Source organism: Mytilus californianus, unplaced genomic scaffold (genome assembly GCF_021869535.1).
Source record: "Mytilus californianus isolate M0D057914Y unplaced genomic scaffold, xbMytCali1.0.p SCAF_11, whole genome shotgun sequence".
Classification (NCBI taxonomy): Eukaryota; Metazoa; Mollusca; class Bivalvia; order Mytilida; family Mytilidae; genus Mytilus; species Mytilus californianus.
In genome coordinates, this window is record NW_026262593.1 from 22,158,415 (window position 1) to 22,176,985 (window position 18,571).

At 31.2% G+C, this 18,571-nt stretch overlaps 1 long non-coding RNA gene across 1 annotated transcript in view; it reads right to left on the reverse strand.

Annotated features, from left to right (window-relative positions):
- Positions 1-655: 655 nt before the first annotated feature.
- Positions 656-18,571, reverse strand: part of LOC127719737 (uncharacterized) — a 50,934-nt gene continuing 33,018 nt past the window's right edge. The window contains exon 2 of the long non-coding RNA XR_007990471.1: positions 656-1,269. This is a non-coding gene — a long non-coding RNA (uncharacterized LOC127719737). The remainder of the gene's footprint in view (positions 1,270-18,571) is intronic.

Genomic DNA, 18,571 nt, shown 5'->3' on the forward strand with positions numbered 1-18,571 from the left:
TCCTTATATGTCAGATCTGCCTATTTTTGGACATCAAAAGACAATACGATCGTTTTAAGGTCAATTTCGTCTACCTCACACAATCTTGTTAGGCACTATAATGAAATGGACCTGAAATTTATTTCACATGTTTCCTGAAAATTGATAAATATCAAAGCAACATAGAGCTGTTTGTTCTAGTTCGTATAATGACAATTTAATGTCATGTTTGTTTGTGATGACCCCCCTTTTCGGGATTGCATCAGAATTATAGTTATCTCGTATCGCATAAGGATGACACATATCAACTGAGCAATTATGTTTGGGACTTAGTTTTAAGAAATGATGTCAAAGTAACATTATGAAAATATATTTAGTAAGCTGAAATATATATTTATTTTTTACATGTTTATGTCTTGTAAGATATTTTATTTCTTGCCCGTTTTTCAACATTTGCGTCTGGAAAGTTGAAATGTTTTAATTGAATGGTTAATTTAAATTAATTATGAAAATTGTTAAAATTAAATCAATAAAGGAAATTATTGCCCAGTTACAAACACTACCAGGGGACAATCCATATTGATTTTTTTTTTTAGTTATATGTTTCAGCACATGTATAATTAACCCCAACTTTAGCCTGGTAAACTTGTTGTCTCCTTGTGAAATATAAAACATATTTAAAATGATTTCCTGCTAAAGTCTTTTATTGATATAAAGTTAAAACCGTCTTGCTTCTCACTAGTCAACACTCCTGTCCTGTCAGGTTTAATTCTTATATATATATGGATGAAAAATAAAAGTCCACAAAACATTAACATGGCAGCAATTGCTTTTACAGCCTTTAAGGCTTTGATTTTTTTTACAGAAGAGTGTCCACCATGCACTTGCACTATAATAATAGTAGAATAGAATGATATACAAATAGATGAAAATTATATATACATGCAACCGTAATATTAATATAATATATAACAACAAACCAGTGTATTCTCTGGAACTATTATTATATTAGTATAATAGTCTAAGGTATACTGATTTGTATCACTACAATATAATAGTTATTACGGTGAGGTTGAATTTCCTGTCATTTATTCATCATCCAAGCACGAACTTGTATCAGAAAAAAAAAATCTCTGTAAATTAACCTCAGTTTCAGGTATAGAGATGTGATCTGTTTCTGTGACATGTGCTTTTGACCATACACAAGAACCTGCGGTCATCCGATGTTCAGTACTTCAGTACTTTGATTGTCGTTGTAGTAGTCTATAATTGCCGTCTTTTATGGGGATTCTAAAAGTTAAAAGTAGAAAAAAATATCATCATAAAATCTGTTAAATTATACCAAGTGTATATCAATATTTGGAACATAATTTTAAAATAAACTTGAAATCAAGAATATTTTATCGATTGTACATCTACTTCGAAGATAAAACAAAAATCCCAAAGTTCACTTATTGCCTTAAATGATGCAAGGCAATAGGATGAATAATCATCATTATATTTCAGGAAATAAGCTTAATGCCTGAAAATTTCAGGCAATAACTTAATGCCTAGGGTATAAGCTTAATGCCTAATTTTACTTATTGCCGCTAACATATATATATAATAAAACTCGAAATTACTAATTATATAAATAACAAATGAAATTCTACACTAGGAGAACTTGGAATTTGAGGAATATTTTAATATTTTGGACTTTAAAGATGCCGTTGTTCTTTGTCGATTTAGAACGACTAATAACAAATTGCCGATTGAAACAGGAAGGTGGCAAAACGTATTGAGAGAAAACCGTGTTTGCCATCAATGTAACAATCGACAAATTGGTGACGAATATCACTATATATTTGAATGTACTTTTTTCGATCAAAAACGTACAGAGTATTTATCCTCCTATTTTGTACAACGACAAAATAAATCTAAATTCTCGGAACTTATGTCGAGTACATGGAAACCAGTCCTGAAGAAACTTTGTTTATTTATAAAAAATGTTAATACTTTGGTTTGTCCTCCTGGCTAGTGACTTCTGTAACCTCTCTCCTTGTTTTGTATATATTATAAATAGTTATTGAGAGAATAGTCATATAGAAGGGCAATCAATCAACGAACAAAAGACAATCTCAGGAACTGATATAAGAAAGCATAATGTAAACAATAGATAATTAACACTGAAAACTAAAAAGAAATGAGATACATATATCCCGAAAAAAAAACAGAGGCCACGTCATAGAAGGAACAGGACTTGCTTCTGGCAAGACAATCGCCCTTAAACAATTTGATATGAAGACAAGCTTTTGTTTCAACTTTTTAATTTCCAACATGAGTCATTTGCCTAATTTACCTCAATTTCATAACGGTCCTGTAAGAATTGATGACCAGGCTATATGGTGACCTTTACTAGAAGGTGTGGATAGGGTTTTAGGGAATAGAGAATAGCGGGGAAAAATATAAATAATAGAGACAATGGACAAAAAAAACAAATAGAATAGAATAATGAGGTGTTAAAACATAAAGAGAATAATTGGCAAAAAGTATAAAGAAGAGATAAAAACGGCCTACAACATGAAAGAGTATATAGAGAAAAATGGCATAAAATATTAAAGAATACAGAAACGAAAAACCCCGCTTCCAGACAATCATACTAGTTGCCTAAAGCAACGTTATTTTGTCTCTGATAGATTGTTATTGGTTATCATACTTTTTATTTCTATGCCTATCAATTAGTACGTGTGCTCCAGCATATGGTTACTTAACTTCTTTTGCTACCTTGTTACAAAATGGAAAAAACTTTATTAATAAACTCATCATAGATATTCATTGCGTCCGAAGCATTTTTCGGGTTTTATCTTTATCAGGAGTGTCAAAAGGGGAAAAACAACATTACATTTCACCCGTTGGTACTTTAGCGGCACAATTCTTTCATTTTATTGTTCGTGTTATGTTTTATTTACACCAGGTTAGACTTTCCATTTTCAAAACCTGTCTATCCCTGCCTTTCCCCGTACAACGTATCAAAATTGTATTAATGGTTGCCCCTTTATTATTAACAATTATGAAGAAAAAAACATATATGACATACGATCACATACAGCTAACGAATACAATAACAGAATTAATAAAATGCTTCACCGAACGCAGCCTGATACAACCGCAAAGGTCGAACCCTGAACAGTTGGTGCCAGTTTGGACACAATATTTAAGTTTAATACTGTCTGAATTTGGATTGTGATCAAATTTTTGACATGCTATAGGTTTCAGACACAAAATAAATGTGGTAAAAGATCTTACAAATTTGAAATGGGTTGAAATATTTGTATTAATTTAGAATTGAAGATTTCTTGCTATTGCGCAATACAGTGCGATTCGATATTTCTTGTTATTGCGTAATACTGTGAAATTGCATATTTCTTGCTATTGCGCAGTACTATACAATTGGAGATTTCTTGCTATTGCGCAATACTGTGAATTGGATATTTCTTGCTATTGCGCAGTACTATACAACTGGAGATTACTTGCTATTGCGCAGTATTGTGCTATTGCGCAATACTGTGCAATGGGATATTTCTTGCTATTGCGCAATACTGTGCAATTGAAGATTTCTTGCAACATTGTGCAATTGCGCAATACTGTGCACTTGATGATTTCTTGCTATTGCGCAATACTGTGCAATTGAAGATTTCTTGCAATTGCGCAATACTGTGCACTTGATGATTTCTTGCTATTGCGCAATACTGTGCAATCGAAGATTATTTGCTATTGTTCTATTGAGCAATACTGTGCAATTTAAATACTGTTTTTGGTTTAATTGGAAATCCATTAAACCAACCTGTCCTCTATTATTTAACTCTTTGGATAAAATGGGGTTCACTACTCTCCCTTCCCTAGAATGTTTTTCTTCATGTTACAATTTTCAGAATGTGAAAGACATTGTTAGATGGAAATATTTGCATAACCATTGAATCGGAAGAAATATTTGAATTGACATTGTTGTATTCTTGTCTTTCACTTTTGCTTATCTAGTTTGTCTATAAAGTGTTTATATGCCGTTTTGTTTTTCGTTGTTGAAATTGTTATTTTCATAGTGATTTAGATTATAACACAATGTTGTACCCCATTTTTGACTTTTTTTACCTAAATGTCTGTTTGTTTTGCCAAAACATTTTTGTCAATATAATAGAATTATATGCGACTGTCATACAAGTGAGAGGATTAGCTAGCTGTTAAACAAGGTTTAACCCATCATTTTCTACATATGGAAATGCCTGTACCAAGTCCCTGAATATGACAGTTGTTTTCATTTCGTCCTTGGAGCTCGTTTTGTTTGTTTGTTATTTTTGAAGAGTCACTACTAAGTTGATAAAATCATACGGTCTCTGTCGCCATGGTTGTTTATATGAAAAATAATGAGATGTGGTATACTTGCCAGTGAGACAACTATCCACAAAAATTCAAATGAAGTTGATGTAAACAATTATAGCCAACACTACGGCTTTCAGCAATGAGAAAAACCCATACCATATAGTCAGCTATAAAATTAAGGCCCAAACATGAAAAATATTAAATGTTCCTTATCCAATGTACCACGATAAAGAAAACAAATTAATTTTGATTTTTTTCTTATCATTCTCCTTTACTCTACTTATCAATATTTCAAAGTCCCCTAAGGTAAACAAAATGTCATACTTTTTTTGTCGTTGTAGTAGTCTATAATTGCCGTCTTTTATGGGGATTCTAAAAGTTAAAAGTAGAAAAAAATATCATCATAAAATCTGTTAAATTATACCAAGTGTATATTAATATTTGGAACATAATTTTAAAATAAACTTGAAATCAAGAATATTTTATCGATTGTACATCTACTTCGAAGATAAAACAAAAATCCCAAAGTTCACTTATTGCCTTAAATGATGCAAGGCAATAGGATGAATAATCATCATTATATTTCAGGAAATAAGCTTAATGCCTGAAAATTTCAGGCAATAACTTAATGCCTAATTTTACTTATTGCCGCTAACATATATATATATATATATATAATAAAACTCGAAATTACTAATTATATAAATAACAAATGAAATTCTACACTAGGAGAACTTGGAATTTGAGGAATATTTTAATATTTTGGACTTTAAAGATGCCGTTGTTCTTTGTCGATTTAGAACGACTAATAACAAATTGCCGATTGAAACAGGAAGTTGGCAAAACGTATTGAGAGAAAACCGTGTTTGCCATCAATGTAACAATCGACAAATTGGTGACGAATATCACTATATATTTGAATGTACTTTTTTCGATCAAAAACGTACAGAGTATTTATCCTCCTATTTTGTACAACGACAAAATAAATCTAAATTCTCGGAACTTATGTCGAGTACACGGAAACCAGTCCTGAAGAAACTTTGTTTATTTATAAAAAATGTGTAACCTCTCTCCTTGTTTTGTATATATTGTAAATAGTTATTGTTGTTATCTCTGTACTGATGTAATGCATTGGCTTTATGAGAAATAAAGAGAGAGAATAGTCATATAGAAGGGCAATCAATCAACGAACAAAAGACAATCTCAGGAACTGATATAAGAGAGCATAATGTAAACAATAGACAATCAACACTAAAAACTAAGAAGAAATGAGATACATATATCCCGAAAAAAAAACAGAGGCCACGTCATAGAAGGAACAGGACTTGCTTCTGGCAAGACAATTGCCTTTAAACAATTTGATATGAAGACAAGCTTTTGTTTCAACTTTTTAATTTCCAACATGAGTCATTTGCCTAATTTACCTCAATTTCATAACGGTCCTGTAAGAATTGATGACCAGGGTTCATCTGCCAGTATTTTACAAACATTCAGGACGATAATGTGTTTTGCCTATTAACATCAATTGATTAAAAAATAAATTTCTGCAAGTTCACATTTCAAACCGGGATAAGAATTCAATCATTTTGTCATTGGGAGCCTATTTGGTATGAGTTTTTCTCATTTGTGAAGGCTATATGGTGACCTTTACTAGAAGGTGTGGATAGGGTTTTAGGGAATAGAGAATAGCGGGGAAAATATAAATATTAGAGACAATGGACAAAAAAACAAATAGAATAGAATAATGAGGTGTTAAAACATAAAGAGAATAATTGGCAAAAAGTATAAAGAATAGATAAAAACGGCCTACAACATGAAAGAGTATATAGAGAAAAATGGCATAAAATATTAAAGAATACAGAAACGAAAAACCCCGCTTCCAGACAATCATACTAGTTGCCTAAAGCAACGTTATTTTGTCTCTGATAGATTGTTATTGGTTATCATACTTTTTATTTCTATGCCTATCAATTAGTACGTGTGCTCCAGCATATGGTTACTTAACTTCTTTTGCTACCTTGTTACAAAATGGAAAAAACTTTATTAATAAACTCATCATAGATATTCATTGCGTCCGAAGCATTTTTCGGGTTTTATCTTTATCAGGAGTGTCAAAAGGGAAAAAACAACATTACATTTCACCCGTTGGTACTTTAGCGGCACAATTCTTTCATTTTATTGTGCGTGTTATGTTTTATTTACACCAGGTTAGACTTTCCATTTTCAAAACCTGTCTATCCCTGCCTTTCCCCGTACAACGTATCAAAATTGTATTAATGGTTGCCCCTTTATTATTAACAATTATGAAGAAAAAAACATATATGACATACGATCACATACAGCTACCGAAGACAATAACAGAATTAATAAAATGCTTCACCGAACGCAGCCTGATACAACCGCAAAGGTCGAACCCTGAACAGTTGGTGCCAGTTTGGACACAATATTTAAGCTTAATACTGTCTGAATTTGGATTGTGATAAAAATTTTGACATGCTATAGATTTCAGACACAAAATAAATGTGGTAAAAGATCTTAAAAATTTGAAATGGGTTGAAATATTTGTATTAATTTAGAATTGAAGATTTCTTGCTATTGCGCAATACAGTGCGATTCGATATTTCTTGTTATTGCGTAATACTGTGAAATTGCATATTTCTTGCTATTGCGCAGTACTATACAATTGGAGATTTCTTGCTATTGCGCAATACTGTGAATTGGATATTTCTTGCTATTGCGCAGTACTATACAACTGGAGATTACTTGCTATTGCGCAGTATTGTGCTATTGCGCAATACTGTGCAATGGGATATTTCTTGCTATTGCGCAATACTGTGCAATTGAAGATTTCTTGCAATTGCGCAATACTGTGCACTTGATGATTTCTTGCTATTGCGCAATACTGTGCAATTGAAGATTTCTTGCAATTGCGCAATACTGTGCACTTGATGATTTCTTGCTATTGCGCAATACTGTGCAATCGAAGATTATTTGCTATTGTTCTATTGAGCAATACTGTGCAATTCAAGATTTCAATACTGTGCAATTCAAATACTGTTTTTGGTTTAATTGGAAATCCATTAAACCAACCTGTCCTCTATTATTTAACTCTTTGGATAAAATGGGGTTCACTACTCTCCCTTCCCAAGAATGTTTTTCTTCATGTTACAATTTTCAGAATGTGAAAGACATTGTTCGATGGAAATATTTGCATAACCATTGAATCGGAAGAAATATTTAAATTGACATTGTTGTATTCTTGTCTTTCATTTTTGCTTATGTACTTTGTCAATAAAGTGTTTATATGCCGTTTTGTTTTTCGTTGTTGAAATTGTTATTTTCATAGTGATTTAGATTATAACACAATGTTGTACCCCCATTTTTGACTTTTTTTACCTAAATGTCTGTTTGTTTTGCCAAAACATTTTTGTCAATATAATAGAATTATATGCGACTGTCATACAAGTGAGAGGATTAGCTAGCTGTTAAACAAGGTTTAACCCATCATTTTCTACATATGGAAATGCCTGTACCAAGTCCCTGAATATGACAGTTGTTTTCATTTCGTCCTTGGAGCTCGTTTTTTTTTTGTTATTTTTGAAGAGTCACTACTAAGTTGATAAAATCATACGGTCTCTGTCGCCATGGTTGTTTATATGAAAAATAATGAGATGTGGTATACTTGCCAGTGAGACAACTATCCACAAAAATTCAAATGAAGTTGATGTAAACAATTATAGCCAACACTACGGCTTTCAGCAATGAGAAAAACCCATACCATATAGTCAGCTATAAAATTAAGGCCCAAACATGAAAAATATTAAATGTTCCTTATCCAATGTACCACGATAAAGAAAACAAATTAATTTTGATTTTTTTCTTATCATTCTCCTTTACTCTACTTATCAATATTTCAAAGTCCCCTAAGGTAAACAAAATGTCATACTTTTTTTGTCGTTGTAGTAGTCTATAATTGCCGTCTTTTATGGGGATTCTAAAAGTTAAAAGTAGAAAAAAATATCATCATAAAATCTGTTAAATTATACCAAGTGTATATTAATATTTGGAACATAATTTTAAAATAAACTTGAAATCAAGAATATTTTATCGATTGTACATCTACTTCGAAGATAAAACAAAAATCCCAAAGTTCACTTATTGCCTTAAATGATGCAAGGCAATAGGATGAATAGTCATCATTATATTTCAGGAAATAAGCTTAATGCCTGAAAATTTCAGGCAATAACTTAATGCCTAGGGTTTAAGCTTAATGCCTAATTTTACTTATTGCCGCTAACATATATATATATATATAATAAAACTTGAAATTACTAATTATATAAATAACAAATGAAATTCTACACTAGGAGAACTTGGAATTTGAGGAATATTTTAATATTTTGGACTTTAAAGATGTCGTTGTTCTTTGTCGATTTAGAACGACTAATAACAAATTGCCGATTGAAACAGGAAGGTGGCAAAACGTATTGAGAGAAAACCGTGTTTCCCATCAATGTAACAATCGACAAATTGGTGACGAATATCACTATATATTTGAATGTACTTTTTTCGATCAAAAACGTACAGAGTATTTATCCTAATATACTGTAACAGTTTAGTCTGTCATTAAAAAAGGACAACATGGAATATAAGCAAACTGAAGCCATATTCATAATTAAAGATCGATCATCGCTTGATTAGTGTTCCTTTAACGTCGACGCAGAACAAAAAGGCGAGAGCTACTTTCGAATATTTCTACAATTTAAAGTAGTTTTTAAATTTTATTAAAAGGTCCTGTTAGCGGCAATAAGTGAAATTAGGCATTAAGCTTAAATCCTAGGCAATAAGCTAACGCCTAGGCAGTAAGTCTATTGCCTAAATAGTGTTAGGCATTAATCTTTAATCCTAGGATTTAAGCTTAAATCCTGAAAAATGTGTCCAGGAATTAATCTTATTGCCTAAAATGTAAATGGAGAAAATAAAAAAAAAACATTTGTTAAAAATTAAAACACATTTGGTACAAAATAACATGATAATAACTGAAGTTTAAAATGTCAACTCCTTCAAATAAAGTCACCAGTTCTGACCACTTTATTTTTAAACTCCGGTATAACCATGGCTGAAAATTCACGACGGTTGTGATAATGCAGTTTATGGGGCGCACTAAACATTAAAAACATTAAAAATATGAAACCCTTAATTAAAACAAACGTCACTCTATTTAAGCACATTTTAACGTACAAAATCTAATGTTTAAAAATTTTGTTAGTACACTATAAGACATTAATAGTTTCTGTTTTTGGTTTAATTGGAAATCCATTAAACCAACCTGTCCTCTATTGTTGAACTCTTTGGATAAAATGGGGTTCACTACTCTCCCTTCCTAGAATGTTTTTCTTCATGTTACAATTTTCAGAATGTGAAAGACATTGTTCGATGGAAATATTTGCATAACCATTGAATCGGAAGAAATATTTAAATTGACATTGTTGTATTCTTGTCTTGCATTTTTGCTTATGTACTTTGTCTATAAAGTGTTTATATGCCGTTTTGTTTTTCGTTGTTGAAATTGTTATTTTCATAGTGATTTAGATTATAACACAATGTTTTACCCCCATTTTTGACTTTTTTTACCTAAATGTCTGTTTGTTTTGCCAAAACATTTTTGTCAATATAATAGAATTATATGCGACTGTCATACAAGTGAGAGGATTAGCTAGCTGTTAAACAAGGTTTAACCCATCATTTTCTACATATGGAAATGCCTGTACCAAGTCCCTGAATATGACAGTTGTTTTCATTTCGTCCTTGGAGCTCGTTTTTTTTTTGGTTATTTTTGAAGAGTCACTACTAAGTTGATAAAATCATACGGTCTCTGTCGCCATGATTGTTTATATGAAAAATAATGAGATGTGGTATACTTGCCAGTGAGACAACTATCCACAAAAATTCAAATGAAGTTGATGTAAACAATTATAGCCAACACTACGGCTTTCAGCAATGAGAAAAACCCATACCATATAGTCAGCTATAAAATTAAGGCCCAAACATGAAAAATATTAAATGTTCCTTATCCAATGTACCACGATAAAGAAAACAAATTAATTTTGATTTTTTTCTTATCATTCTCCTTTACTCTATTTATCAATATTTCAAAGTCCCCTAAGGTAAACAAAATGTCATACTTTTTTTTACAGAGGATGACCTTCAGGTCATTCCGATGTATTGCTATCGCCTAAATTTCCATTATGCAAATTAGTTTTGGGATTTCAACCGATCTATAAAAATTATAGATCCGCGGTCATTACAAGGGGAAAAAGTGCATTTTTATACCTGCGATTCCGTTTTCCGTTCGTACGATGTTTCATCAAAAAATGGAATCATTTCAGTTGTTGATTTAGTACTGAAAATTTGACTGAATTATCTCCTTTTAAAAACGGTTTTATGTGTTTAATTGGTGTTTAAGAAAGAGGTCAGGTGCTTATGTTCATTCATAAAATTATCGTTCATTCATTCATGAATTTATCGTAAAATCAAAATCACTACACAGGTCACACAGGTTGTATACGTAATGTCAATGATTACCTGTAATCTAAAAATAAACTAACTTAACTGACTCCCCTTACTATAGTGTGTGATAACATTTTGTGAGGGAATTCGATGTTTGCTATACCACTGTTCATTTCAACGCACTTTATGACGATACCACTTTATCAATATGAATGAAATTTTTTGCAGTGTTTTAAGAAATAATTTTACTTTAAAATCGCGTATCATTTGTGAACTATTAAATGTTTTACAAGGACGAATTTTCTGTATAAAGTCAATAATTGTGTGAACTTTTGAACCCAAACTTTTTATAGCCTTAAATACGCTAATGAAAGATCCGAAAACTATACCCATACAGAACGACATGTTTTTGAAATTGTAGCAAAACTTTTAGTTGACAAATTTTAATTCGTTATTGCATAAATATTAACTTGAAATATCTGTCATTTTCTCCCTACCAAGTTTACCCCTATTACTCATTATGATGTGGACTGGACATTGTTATTGAATCTTATGCAATTGGATTGGATTAAGTTATTATTAGATTACCTTCAAACTGTTCATGCTTTTTCGTACGAGTATATTGATTAAATCAGAGCGTGCATGAATGTGTACAGTAAATTAAATGACCTGCAAACTGGACACTGGACCAGTCCATATTACGTTTTATCAATGAATAGATTTTTTTTTTGTATTTTCCAAATTACAGGGCCCATAAAGGGCATAAAATCAGATACAATTGATTTACATAATTGGTAACAACAACAATAATAGCGGCATATGAATGAAACTTAAGGTATGAAAGGTAACAATTGCCACTTTTTATCTTTTCACATAATTTTCCACATACACATTAGATAAATTATTTTTTATAGCCTATTGCGGAGAAAAAAGAGAAAGTTTACTGTATTAACGTTCTATTTTATTAAATACGCCATTTTTCGCAGAAAAACATTTTTATATGCACGGCTACGCCAGGTAAAATTGTTGTTTATCCTAACAAAAAAATACAATTTTCAGTTTCATTAGAATATTATAATAATAATAAATCCCAAATTTATGTAGTCATTAGATAAAGTCCTTATATGTCCGATCTGCCTATTTTTGGACATCAAAAGACAATACGATCGTTTTAAGGTCAATTTCGTCTACCTCACACAATCTTGTTAGGCACTATAATGAAATGGACCTGAAATTTATTTCACATGTTTCCTGAAAATTGATAAATATCAAAGCAACATAGAGCTGTTTGTTCTAGTTCGTATAATGACAATTTAATGTCATGTTTGTTTGTGATGACCCCCCTTTTCGGGATTGCATCAGAATTATAGTTATCTCGTATCGCATAAGGATGACACATATCAACTGAGCAATTATGTTTGGGACTTAGTTTTAAGAAATGATGTCAAAGTAACATTATGAAAATATATTTAGTAAGCTGAAATATATATTTATTTTTTACATGTTTATGTCTTGTAAGATATTTTATTTCTTGCCCGTTTTTCGACATTTGCGTCTGGAAAGTTGAAATGTTTTAATTGAATGGTTAATTTAAATTAATTATGAAAATTGTTAAAATTAAATCAATAAAGGAAATTATTGCCCAGTTACAAACACTACCAGGGGACAATCCATATTGATTTTTTTTTAGTTATATGTTTCAGCACATGTTTAATTAACCCCAACTTTAGCCTGGTAAACTTGTTGTCTCCTTGTGAAATATAAAACATATTTAAAATGATTTCCTGCTAAAGTCTTTTATTGATATAAAGTTAAAACCGTCTTGCTTCTCACTAGTCAACACTCCTGTCCTGTCAGGTTTAATTCTTATATATATATGGATGAAAAATAAAAGTCCACAAAACATTAACATGGCAGCAATTGCTTTTACAGCCTTTAAGGCTTTGATTTTTTTTTACAGAAGAGTGTCCACCATGCACTTGCACTATAATAATAGTAAAATAGAATGATATACAAATAGATGAAAACTATATATACATGCAACCGTAATATTAATATAATATATAACAACAAACCAGTGTATTCTCTGGAACTATTATTATATTAGTATAATAGTCTAAGGTATACTGATTTGTATCACTACAATATAATAGTTATTATGGTGAGGTTGAATTTCCTGTCATTTATTCATCATCCAAGCACGAACTTGTATCAGAAAAAAAAAATCTCTGTAAATTAACCTCAGTTTCAGGTATAGAGATGTGATCTGTTTCTGTGACATGTGCTTTTGACCATACACAAGAACCTGCGGTCATCCGATGTTCAGTACTTCAGTACTTTGATTGTCGTTGTAGAAGTCTATAATTGCCGTCTTTTATGGGGATTCTAAAAGTTAAAAGTAGAAAAAAATATCATCATAAAATCTGTTAAATTATACCAAGTGTATATCAATATTTGGAACATAATTTTAAAATAAACTTGAAATCAAGAATATTTTATCGATTGTACATCTACTTCGAAGATAAAACAAAAATCCCAAAGTTCACTTATTGCCTTAAATGATGCACGGCAATAGGATGAATAATCATCATTATATTTCAGGAAATAAGCTCAATGCCTGAAAATTTCAGGCAATAACTTAATGCCTAGGGTTTAAGCTTAATGCCTAATTTTACTTATTGCCGCTAACATATATATATAATAAAACTCGAAATTACTAATTATATAAAAAACAAATGAAATTCTACACTAGGAGAACTTGGAATTTGAGGAATATTTTAATATTTTGGACTTTAAAGATGCCGTTGTTCTTTGTCGATTTAGAACGACTAATAACAAATTACCGATTGAAACAGGAAGGTGGCAAAACGTATTGAGAGAAAACCGTGTTTGCCATCAATGTAACAATCGACAAATTGGTGACGAATATCACTATATATTTGAATGTACTTTTTTCGATCAAAAACGTACAGAGTATTTATCCTCCTATTTTGTACAACGACAAAATAAATCTAAATTCTCGGAACTTATGTCGAGTACACGGAAACCAGTCCTGAAGAAACTTTGTTTATTTGTAAAAAATGTTAATACTTTGGTTTGTCCTCCTGGCTAGTGACTTCTGTAACCTCTCTCCTTGTTTTGTATATATTATAAATAGTTATTGTTGTTATCTCTGTACTGATGTAATGCATTGGCTTTATGAGAAATAAAGAGAGAGAATAGTCATATAGAAGGGCAATCAATCAACGAACAAAAGACAATCTCAGGAACTGATATAAGAAAGCATAATGTAAACAATAGACAATTAACACTGAAAACTAAAAAGAAATGAGATACATATATCCCGAAAAAAAAAACAGAGGCCACGTCATAGAAGGAACAGGACTTGCTTCTGGCAAGACAATTGCCCTTAAACAATTTGATATGAAGACAAGCTTTTGTTTCAACTTTTTAATTTCCAACATGAGTCATTTGCCTAATTTACCTCAATTTCATAACGGTCCTGTAAGAATTGATGACCAGGGTTCATCTGCCAGTATTTTACAAACATTCAGGACGATAATGTGTTTTGCCTATTAACATCAATTGATTAAAAAATAAATTTCTGCAAGTTCACATTTCAAACCGGGATAAGAATTCAATCATTTTGTCATTAGGAGCCTATTTGGTATGAGTTTTTCTCATTTGTGAAGGCTATATGGTGACCTTTACTAGAAGGTGTGGATAGGGTTTTAGGGAATAAAGAATAGCGGGGAAAAATATAAATAATAGAGACAATGGACAAAAAAACAAATAGAATAGAATAATGAGGTGTTAAAACATAAAGAGAATAATTGGCAAAAAGTATAAAGAATAGATAAAAACGGCCTACAACATGAAAGAGTATATAGAGAAAAATGGCATAAAATATTAAAGAATACAGAAACGAAAAACCCCGCTTCCAGACAATCATACTAGTTGCCTAAAGCAACGTTATTTTGTCTCTGATAGATTGTTATTGGTTATCATACTTTTTATTTCTATGCCTATCAATTAGTACGTGTGCTCCAGCATATGGTTACTTAACTTCTTTTGCTACCTTGTTACAAAATGGAAAAAACTTTATTAATAAACTCATCATAGATATTCATTGCGTCCGAAGCATTTTTCGGGTTTTATCTTTATCAGGAGTGTCAAAAGGGGAAAAACAACATTACATTTCACCCGTTGGTACTTTAGCGGCACAATTCTTTCATTTTATTGTTCGTGTTATGTTTTATTTACACCAGGTTAGACTTTCCATTTTCAAAACCTGTCTATCCCTGCCTTTCCCCGTACAACGTATCAAAATTGTATTAATGGTTGCCCCTTTATTATTAACAATTATGAAGAAAAAAACATATATGACATACGATCACATACAGCTACCGACGACAATAACAGAATTAATAAAATGCTTCACCGAACGCAGCCTGATACAACCGCAAAGGTCGAACCCTGAACAGTTGGTGCCAGTTTGGACACAATATTTAAGTTGAATACTGTCTGAATTTGGATTGTGATCAAATTTTTGACATGCTATAGGTTTCAGACACAAAATAAATGTGGTAAAAGATCTTAAAAATTTGAAATGGGTTGAAATATTTGTATTAATTTAGAATTGAAGATTTCTTGCTATTGCGCAATACAGTGCGATTCGATATTTCTTGTTATTGCGTAATACTGTGAAATTGCATATTTCTTGCTATTGCGCAGTACTATACAATTGGAGATTTCTTGCTATTGCGCAATACTGTGAATTGGATATTTCTTGCTATCGCGCAGTACTATACAACTGGAGATTACTTTCTATTGCGCAGTATTGTGCTATTGCGCAATACTGTGCAATGGGATATTTCTTGCTATTGCGCAATACTGTGCAATTGAAGATTTCTTGCAATTGCGCAATACTGTGCACTTGATGATTTCTTGCTATTGCGCAATACTGTGCAATTGAAGATTTCTGACAATTGCGCAATACTGTGCACTTGATGATTTCTTGCTATTGCGCAATACTGTGCAATCGAAGATTATTTGCTATTGTTCTATTGAGCAATACTGTGCAATTCAAATACTGTTTTTGGTTTAATTGGAAATCCATTAAACCAACCTGTCCTCTATTATTTAACTCTTTGGATAAAATGGGGTTCACTACTCTCCCTTCCCTAGAATGTTTTTCTTCATGTTACAATTTTCAGAATGTGAAAGACATTGTTCGATGGAAATATTTGCATAACCATTGAATCGGAAGAAATATTTAAATTGACATTGTTGTATTCTTGTCTTGCATTTTTGCTTATGTACTTTGTCAATAAAGTGTTTATATGCCGTTTTGTTTTTCGTTGTTGAAATTGTTATTTTCATAGTGATTTAGATTATAACACAATGTTGTACCCCCATTTTTGACTTTTTTTACCTAAATGTCTGTTTGTTTTGCCAAAACATTTTTGTCAATATAATAGAATTATATGCGACTGTCATACAAGTGAGAGGATTAGCTAGCTGTTAAACAAGGTTTAACCCATCATTTTCTACATATGGAAATGCCTGTACCAAGTCCCTGAATATGACAGTTGTTTTCATTTCGTCCTTGGAGCTCGTTTTTTTTTGGTTATTTTTGAAGAGTCACTACTAAGTTGATAAAATCATACGGTCTCTGTCGCCATGGTTGTTTATATGAAAAATAATGAGATGTGGTATACTTGCCAGTGAGACAACTATCCACAAAAATTCAAATGAAGTTGATGTAAACAATTATAGCCAACACTACGGCTTTCAGCAATGAGAAAAACCCATACCATATAGTCAGCTATAAAATTAAGGCCCAAACATGAAAAATATTAAATGTTCCTTATCCAATGTACCACGATAAAGAAAACAAATTAATTTTGATTTTTTTCTTATCATTCTCCTTTACTCTACTTATCAATATTTCAAAGTCCCCTAAGGTAAACAAAATGTCATACTTTTTTTGTCGTTGTAGTAGTCTATAATTGCCGTCTTTTATGGGGATTCTAAAAGTTAAAAGTAGAAAAAAATATCATCATAAAATCTGTTAAATTATACCAAGTGTATATTAATATTTGGAACATAATTTTAAAATAAACTTGAAATCAAGAATATTTTATCGATTGTACATCTACTTCGAAGATAAAACAAAAATCCCAAAGTTCACTTATTGCCTTAAATGATGCAAGGCAATAGGATGAATAATCATCATTATATTTCAGGAAATAAGCTTAATGCCTGAAAATTTCAGGCAATAACTTAATGCCTAGGGTTTAAGCTTAATGCCTAATTTTACTTATTGCCGCTAACATATATATATATATATATAATAAAACTTGAAATTACTAATTATATAAATAACAAATGAAATTCTACACTAGGAGAACTTGGAATTTGAGGAATATTTTAATATTTTGGACTTTAAAGATGTCGTTGTTCTTTGTCGATTTAGAACGACTAATAACAAATTACCGATTGAAACAGGAAGGTGGCAAAACGTATTGAGAGAAAACCGTGTTTCCCATCAATGTAACAATCGACAAATTGGTGACGAATATCACTATATATTTGAATGTACTTTTTTCGATCAAAAACGTACAGAGTATTTATCCTAATATACTGTAACAGTTTAGTCTGTCATTAAAAAAGGACAACATGGAATATAAGCAAACTGAAGCCATATTCATAATTAAAGATCGATCATCGCTTGATTAGTGTTCCTTTAACGTCGACGCAGAACAAAAAGGCGAGAGCTACTTTCGAATATTTCTACAATTTAAAGTAGTTTTTAAATTTTATTAAAAGGTCCTGTTAGCGGCAATAAGTGAAATTAGGCATTAAGCTTAAATCCTAGGCAATAAGCTAACGCCTAGGCAGTAAGTCTATTGCCTAAATAGTGTTAGGCATTAATCTTTAATCCTAGGATTTAAGCTTAAATCCTGAAAAATGTGTCCAGGAATTAATCTTATTGCCTAAAATGTAAATGGAGAAAATAAAAAAAAAACATTTGTTAAAAATTAAAACACATTTGGTACAAAATAACATGATAATAACTGAAGTTTAAAATGTCAACTCCTTCAAATAAAGTCACCAGTTCTGACCACTTTATTTTTAAACTCCGGTATAACCATGGCTGAAAATTCACGACGGTTGTGATAATGCAGTTTATGGGGCGCACTAAACATTAAAAACATTAAAAATATGAAACCCTTAATTAAAACAAACGTCACTCTATTTAAGCACATTTTAACGTACAAAATCTAATGTTTAAAAATTTTGTTAGTACACTATAAGACATTAATAGTTTCTGTTTTTGGTTTAATTGGAAATCCATTAAACCAACCTGTCCTCTATTGTTGAACTCTTTGGATAAAATGGGGTTCACTACTCTCCCTTCCTAGAATGTTTTTCTTCATGTTACAATTTTCAGAATGTGAAAGACATTGTTCGATGGAAATATTTGCATAACCATTGAATCGGAAGAAATATTTAAATTGACATTGTTGTATTCTTGTCTTGCATTTTTGCTTATGTACTTTGTCTATAAAGTGTTTATATGCCGTTTTGTTTTTCGTTGTTGAAATTGTTATTTTCATAGTGATTTAGATTATAACACAATGTTGTACCCCCATTTTTGACTTTTTTTACCTAAATGTCTGTTTGTTTTGCCAAAACATTTTTGTCAATATAATAGAATTAT